Raw genomic sequence first — 7981 nt, 5'->3', positions numbered from 1 at the left:
GTTTTGTTGAAGACCTTCTTTGGTTGGTGATAGAAGTACCAAGTCATCAGCATATAGCAGGTATTTCACCTCTGTGTCAAATAGTGTGAGTCCTGGGGCTGGAGATTGGTCCAACATATCTGCTAATTCATTGATATAAATGTTGAAAAGATTTGGACTCAAATTGCAGCCTTGTCTCACACCTCGACATTGTGAAAAAAATTCTGTTCTTTGGTTTTTGATTTTTATTGCACACTTGTTTTCTGTGTACATACATTTTATTAAGTCATACACCTTACCACCAAGCCCACGTTGTAGAATTTTGTAGAATAGCCCTTCGTGCCAAATCGAATCAAATGCTTTTTTAAAGTCAATAAAGCAAGCAAAGATTTTGCCCTCTTTTTTTTGGTGGACGTGTTTATTAATTAGTGTGTGTAAGGTGTATATATGGTCAGTAGTGCGATGGTTAGGAAGAAAGCCAATTTGACATTTACTTATTACATTTTCTTCTTGAAGAAAGGTTTGAATTCTTGAATTCAAAATGCTACAGAAAATCTTTCCCAAGTTACTGTTGACGCAAATTCCCCTGTAATTATTGGGGTCTGATTTGTCTCCACTTTTGTGGATAGGGGAGATGAGCCCCTGGTTCCAGACATCAGGGAAGCAGCCAGAAGTTAAAACAATGTTGAACAATTTAAGCACAGCATTTTGCAACTCAGGTGTGCTGTTTTTCAGCATTTCATTTCTGATGTTGTCTACACCACAAGCCTTTTTTGATTTAATAGATTTGAGCTTTTCATTTAGTTCTTGTTGGGTTATTGGGTAATCTAATGGATTTTGGTTGTTTTTAATGACTGATTCAAGGATGTTCAATTTTTCTTTAATTTCTAATTGGTTCTGTTGTAAGTCGTTTTGTGGGATGTTTTTGTATAGATTATCAAAATAAGTTTTCCAAATTCCTACGTCTTGTATGACTAATTCTTGTGGCTTTGTTGTGCTTAAATTGTTCCACATGTCCCAGAACTGATTTTGGTCAATTGCGTTTTCAATTTCATCAAGTGTCTTGTTGGTATAATTCAATTTCTTGCATTTCAGTGTTTGTTTATAGTGTTTCAGAGTTTCAAAGTATTCATATCGTAGCTCTGGGTTGTTTTGCTGCTTATGTTTTTTGTTTGACATTTGTCTTAGGTGTTTTCTAATTGTTTTACATTCATTATCAAACCATTTGTCAGAAACATTTTGATTTTTGCTTCTGATGTTGCATTGCTTTGGTTTTCTCAAATTTGCTTTCGATGCTGCTTTTTGGAATATGCAATTGATGTTTTGGGTAGCTGAATTGACACCATCTTTATTGTTTTGGTACTGTGAGTTATTGAAAAACTGTATAGAGTTCATCATTTCATTTGAGTTCAATGTTTCAATGAATGTCTCTGCACTGTTTGGAGCCCATCTGTATGATTGGTTTATGTTGTAAAGTTTATTGGGCTGTTTTTTTGAATGAATATTGCCGGTTAATTTCTTCAGAAACACGTTGATCTGACTGTGATCTGACAATGGTGTCTGTGGTCTGACAGTGAATGCACTAATGGAGGAGGGGTCAATGTCAGTGATGGCATAATCGACTACACTTGTCCCAAGAGCTGAGCAGTAAGTAAACTGACCTAAAGAGTCCCCTCTGATTCTACCATTAAGCATGTACAGGCCTAAGGCTCGACAGAGATGTACTAACTCTTTTCCATTTTTGTTCAGTATTTGGTCAGGACTGTTTGTATTATTTATAATAGGGCTACTGTACAAGGAGGGGTGTCCAAATATGTGGTGGTTACCTCCCGCATCAGTGTAGTCAGGCTCAGAACCTGTTCTTGCATTGAAATCTCCACAAAGAAGCACTTTACCCTGCGCCTGAAATGTAATGATTTCTGTCTGGAGATTGTCAAAAAACTGATCATCATAATATGATGAATCTGAAGGAGGAGCATAAGCTGCACATATGTATACATCATTGTCACAATAGATTGTACCTTCGTTAAGTTTTAGCCAAATGTGAGTGGTACCTTTTTTCATTTCATTCAGTGCTAAGTCCTGCTTATGCCAAATGATGATTCCACCTGAGTCTCGGCCCGTTTAACATTTTTATGTTTGATTGATGGTAGTAAACTTTCTCTATAGCCTGAGGGACACTGAGTATCTATGTCTCCACGACACCATGTTTCCAGTAGGATTATGATGTCCTGTCCCTTGATGTTTTTAATCAATTCTGGATTTGTTGTTTTATAACCAAAATGTGAAGAGTATAGGCCCTGGATATTCCAAGAGCTGATAGTTAATGATCTCATTTATAATAAGTGATATTCACTGGTTTGAGTAAAGTACATCGGAAAAAAAAGAGAAAAAAAACTATATATATATATATATATATATATATATACATACATACACACACACATATATATATATACATACATATATATATATATATATATATATATACACACATATATACATACACACACACACACACATACATACAATATACATACACACACATACACATACATATATATATATATACATACATGCACATACACATATACACACATACATACATACGCACACACACGCGCACACACACACACACCATTACATATAATAATTATTATAATACCGGTGTCAATACATTTAGGAATATTTGTAAACAAATTAATAAGAATGGAATAAGATTGCACATAAAATAAGTACAATGCAATCTGCAACCCTGTGTGTTTGTGTGTGTGTGTGTGTGTGTGTGTGTGTGCGTGCCCGTGTGTGAATTAAAGGGACTGTCTAGCTCAGTAGTCTGCATATTAGTTGCAGTAGTTGGCGCACCTCTCCTATCTCTGATTGTTCTAGGGGTCTTCTGCCAGAGGTTACCTCAGCATATGTAGGCTGACGATCTGACTGATACATGGTGTGGACTGCATCATGTGGTCTACTTCCCTGAAGGGCAGTGTTCTGACCGACCCTGGAGTAGTGGTCAGAGCTGTGTTGTGATGGGCTGGGTCTAGTAGAGCTATGTTGTGATGGGCCGGGTCTAGTAGAGCTGTGTTGTGATGGGCCAGGTCTAGTAGAGCTGTGTTGTGATGGGCCGGGTCTAGTAGAGCTGTGTTGTGATGGGCCGGGTCTAGTAGAGCTGTGTTGTGATGGGCCAGGTCTAGTAGAGCTGTGTTGTGATGGGACGGGTCTAGTAGAGCTGTGTTGTGATGGGCCGGGTCTAGTAGAGCTGTGTTGTGATGGGACGGGTCTAGTTGTGCTGTCCTGAGGCGGGTCTGGTCTGGTAAATATGTGCTGTGTTGGGCCTGGTCTAGTAGAGCTGTGCTGTAATAAGCCATGTCTGGCTCTTTTCTCCTCGGGATGGTGGAGGTACTGTTGTTTCAGAAGGTGGGGCGGGGGACCTTTGTTGCTGGGGTGATGGGTGTGTGGGTCCCTGCCAAGTGTTGCATCTTTTAGGTCCTTGGCAAAGGTTCTGATACTGTCCTGATCAAGATGTATATTATCATATAAGAGTTGACATGTCAGAGTGGGGTGGTGAGCCGTTCTGACGTTGAGCAGTGAGGCACAGTCCACAGTGATCTGTTGATTTATTTTGTCAATCAACTTTCCTGGGAAGTCTTTTCTTGGTAGGAGGGTGGACACAACTATATTGGTTGTTGGGAACAGAGCCTGTGCCCGTTCTGCCACTCTTCTCACTGCCCCAGACACATTTTCACCTTTGGCATGAAGGTCGTTTGTGCCAGTGTGGATGATGATGTTGTCAGGGGTGTCAATCCTGGTCTGACTGAGTAGCTGCATTGCACTCTCAGTTGTAGGACACCAGAACTTATACACCTGGTGTCTAGGGAATAATCTTTCCTGGACTAAGAACTTCCCATTTGAATCAATTAGTATTGCAGTTGTGGGTGATTGTCTGGGTGGAGCAGACTGGGAGGCTGGTATTCTGACCTGGGCTGGATCAGACTGGGAGGCTGGTAGGTTGACCTGGGCTGGAGCAGACTGGGAGGCTGGTATTCTGGCCTGGGCTGGAGCAGACTGAGACGTTGGTAGGTTGACCTGGGCTGGAGCAGACTGAGAGGCTGGTAGGTTGACCTGGGCTGGAGCAGACTGAGAGGCTGGTAGGTTGACCTGGGCTGGAGCAGACTGGTAGGCTGGTGCAGTGTCATCAGGCTGTGTGGTGGAGGCCATGCTGGTCTCAGGTTCTGCTTGTGTTGTACCAAGCTGGTGGACATGTTCTCTAGATGCAGAGGACACAATGACTCTCTGCCGGTTGAGGGTGTCAATGTACCTCTCTTTTGTTCGAGCTCCTTTCTTGTTGTGCTCAGATGGTCTCTGAGGTCATCATTTGTCTGACTCAGCTTGTCCATTCTGCTTTCTAATTTAGCAATAGATGCTCTGCTCTCCTCCCTGAACTGTTTCATCTCTTCTTTTAGTTTCTGGACAGTGTCCTCCTCTTGAAGCTTGTTCTCTCTGAGTTCTATGACCTCTGCTTCGACTAGAGAGAGGGTGTTGTGGAAACGTTGCATAGCAGGTGTTCTTATTGAAATTGACATGTCCTTGACTCTGTCTGCTGCAGGTGAGGTAGGTAAAGGGACATTGAGGGCTTCCTGCTGGGTCACAGAGACCATTGGGGTCTGCTTTTCTCCATCTCCCTCCTTGACTTTTTTCTCAGTTTCTGAGATGATGTCAGCGTCTGCTTTTAGGGTAGCAAACCTATTCTCAAAAGCCTGGAGGCTTGAATCATTGCCTTGTATCAATACAGTTCCATTATTATATAAGTTTACTGTTTGATATGTGTTGCTCTGGTCACCTTCTTCAAAAATGCTTATCTGACATCCTTGGCTGATGCTCCTCTTTTTTGAGAAAGGGAAATGGTTGCAAATAACATTTTTCCATATGTTCCCTCGATTGGTATTAAAAATTAAATTTGCTCTTGTTTTGTAACTGGTAAGATCTGCAAACAGGCATTCATGGTTCTGTCCCATCAACAAACCTTTGAAACTTTTCTTAGCTTTCTCTGTTTGGATGTCTGGTGGGTAAACAATTTCCATAGCAACGCTTGTGATGTTGGCTACAATGTTGCAATAGAAGTGCTGTTTCTTGTATTATGGTCTCTTGTTTCTTTAGAGGTTTCACTTTGTTGTCCTTTTTCTTTTCCCTTTTCTTCTGTCCTTGTTTTGTCCTTATTTTGTCTTCCTTTCTTCTGTTAACTAGATATTTTTTGTTGTTATTCTTTGTAAGCTAGCTAGCTTCTTCCAGGAGAGTCCCTAGCAACTGCTTAGCAACAAGTAAACAATTCAGCTAGCAATTCAGCTAGCTAAGATAACTGTACAATTTTATGAAAAATAGTTACTTTTTCAAAAGCCTGTCTTTTTGGTTTGTTCCTTGTTTTGTCTTCTATTGAGTCTTGTAGTTTTCTCTTGATTTTTTCGATGTACTTCACTCTAAAAAACCATTTAAATCTCAATATATACAGGAGCTCATTTTTCAGCAGCTGCTCAATTTGGAACTCCGGAACTCTCTCTCTCTCTCTCTCTCTCTCTCTCTCTCTCTCTCTCTCTCTCTCTCTCTCTCTCTCTCTCTCTCTCTCTCTCTCAATTCAATTCAATTCAAGGGGCTTTATTGGCATGGGAAACATGTGTTAACATTGCCAAAGCAAGTGAGGTAGATAATATACAAAAGTGAAATAAACAATAAAAATTAACATTAAATATTACACATACAGAAGTTTTAAAACAACAAAGACATTACAAATGTCATATTATATATATACAGTGTTTTAACAATGTACAAAAGTTTAAAGGACACAAGATAAAATAAATAAGCATGGGTTGTATTTACAATGGTTTTTGTTCTTCACTGGTTGCCCTTTTCTCGTGGCATCAGGTCACAAATCTTGCTGCTGTGATGGCACACTGTGGAATTTCACCCAGTAGATATAGGAGTTTATCAAAATTGGATTTGTTTTCACATTTTTTGTGGATCTGTGTAATCTGAGGGAAATCTGTCTCTCTAATAGGGTCATACATTGGGCAGGAGGTTAGGAAGTGCAGCTCAGTTTCCACCTCATTTTGTGGGCAGTGTGCACATAGCCTGTCTTCTCTTGAGAGACAGGTCTGCCTACAGCGGCCTTTCTCAATAGCAAGGCTATGATCACTGATTCTGTACATAGTCAAAGCTTTCCTTAAGTTTGGGTCAGTCACAGTGGTCAGGTATTCTGCAGCTGTGTACTCTCTGTTTAGGGCCAAATAGCATTCTATTCAGACCTCCTCGTCCCTCCACTCCTCCTTCCATCTTCCCCTTTCTTCTTTCTCCCCCAAACTCATCTTAACCTTCTTGCTCCTCTTTGCATTTCCACACACACACACACACACACACACACACACACACACACACACACACACACACACACACACACACACACACACACACACACACACACACACACACACACACACACACACACACACACACACCCTCCAAGCAATGTCAAGTCACCCTTGATTAGGTTTTCTGGGTGCCTTGAGAAGGCAGCCCTTGGGAGGTTGTCCCTCTTCTCCTCAGACTCTGACATGCAGTTAGTCAGTCTGGAAGTCTCCAACATCTGGTTGTGTTAACATGTTCATGTACTGTACCTTTTTCAGTTGACATGATTTTGTAGTTCCTTCCAATGGCAGTAGGTTGAAGTACAGTTATGAACATGAAGACACACACACACACACACACACACACACACACACACACACACACACACACACACACACACACACACACACACACACACACACACACACACACACACACACACACACACACACACGACCCCAGTCCTTCACCAAACAGGTGTTGGCTGCCGGAGCTGAATGCAGCCATGTGATCTGGGGTCCCCTGGGTGTTATTCCCTCTCCTTTGAGCTGAACAAATCCCGATGATGGCATAATTGATCTGTCATGATTTTAATGCAGCACAATATGTTATCCGGCATTAACTACCAGAATCCAAGAGAGAGGGAGAAGGTGAAGGAGAGGTAGAGGGAGACAGCCTGAGCCTCGGCTCGCACATCATCAGAGCCGATGATGTCTGAGCGTTGGTCCACGTATCTCTCCTCTGCACTGTAGGAAACTAGGAAACCGCTGGGCACACACTGGTTGAATCAATGTTGTTTCCAGGTCATTTCAATGAAATTATGATGAACCAACACGGAATAGACTTAGAATCGACATCTGTGTCCATTAGGCAGAAACAGAGCTGGAACATTAGATCAGCGAGGAGAGGAAATGGCACCCACCATGTGAATATCAGGAAGTAGTGGTGATGAGGATGATCATGATGAGGATGATCATGATGATCAAAATGATGATGATGACATGGAGGAGGAGGGCAATGGAGAATGGAGGAGGAGAGAGAGGAGAAGGATGTTGGTGAAAAGATTTTGTCATGATAATTAGAGCAATAGAACTCGTGGTAATGAATTGCTTTCATGCTAAAGTGAAACGCTCCTGGATTATCCCCAATGTCTTGTTATGAAGTAATCCCTGTACATATTATTCTCATCCTAGTAGATCCACTCTCTAATTGCCTGCGCCAATGAGCAGCCATTCTGTTATTAGCAAAGAGCTGATGTTTTCTCGCTTTGAATATGAAACGGTAATAAAAGATAAACCAGCCTAATGGTTACATTTGAGCTAGGCTTGATGATGGGCTGTGTGTCAGTGGTGAGACTAGTTCCCCAGACAGGGCTGATCAGCTCAGAAGCAGAGCATGTCATGGCATGTTTTAGTTGTGTGAGAGGGGTAATACATCTTAATTAGGAAGGGGAAAATTCATGTCGCCCTCTATGAATTAGGCTTGGAACCAGAGCTCTCCGGTGTGTTTGTGTTCAATGAGGGTGGGGGGGTCAGGAAAAGAGAGAGAGAGGGAGAGGGAGCAAGAGGGCAAGAGGGTTAGAAAGCAAGAGAGCGCGAGAGGTTGT

Source organism: Oncorhynchus nerka, linkage group LG6, assembly GCF_034236695.1.
Source record: "Oncorhynchus nerka isolate Pitt River linkage group LG6, Oner_Uvic_2.0, whole genome shotgun sequence".
NCBI lineage: Eukaryota > Metazoa > Chordata > Actinopteri > Salmoniformes > Salmonidae > Oncorhynchus > Oncorhynchus nerka.
The sequence above is the reverse complement of the archived record's forward strand: the minus strand, read 5'-3'. Positions refer to the sequence as shown.